Below are 579 nucleotides of genomic sequence, written 5' to 3'. Positions count from 1 at the left end.
GTTGTCACTGGTAGTCGCCCCAAGCGCGTCCGATGCTTGGACCATTCCGAGGCGGCCCTGAAGCCTCTTCCGTCTAGCCGTTGGGTCCTTCTCGCCGCATCCCTCGCCTCGCACCCCGATTGCTATGCGGTGAGGCTCCTCGGCCGCCTTGGAACTATCTGTGTATCGGACGCGTCGCGGGATAAGGGGTTGTCACTGGTAGTCGCCCCAAGCGCGTCCGATGCTTGGACCATTCCGAGGCGGACCTGAAGCCTCTTCCCTCTAGCCGTTGGGGCTTTCTCGCCGCATCCCTCGCCTCGCACCCCGATTGCTATGCTGTGAGGCTCCTCGGCCGCCTCGGAACTATCTGTGTATCGGACGCATCGCGGGATAAGGGGTTGGCAGTGGTAGTCGCCCCAAGCGCGTCCGATGCTTGGACCATTCCGAGGCGGCCCTGAAGCCTCTTTCGTCAGCCGTTGGGGCCATCTCGCCGCATCCCCCACCTCGCACCACGATTGCTATGCTGTGAGGCTCCTCGGCCGCCTCGGAACTATCTGTGTATCGGACGCATCGCGGGATAAGGGGTTGGCAGTGGTAGTC

This window comes from Cryptomeria japonica, unplaced genomic scaffold (assembly GCF_030272615.1).
Source record: "Cryptomeria japonica unplaced genomic scaffold, Sugi_1.0 HiC_scaffold_20, whole genome shotgun sequence".
NCBI lineage: Eukaryota > Viridiplantae > Streptophyta > Pinopsida > Cupressales > Cupressaceae > Cryptomeria > Cryptomeria japonica.
Note: the sequence above shows the minus strand (reverse complement) of the source record.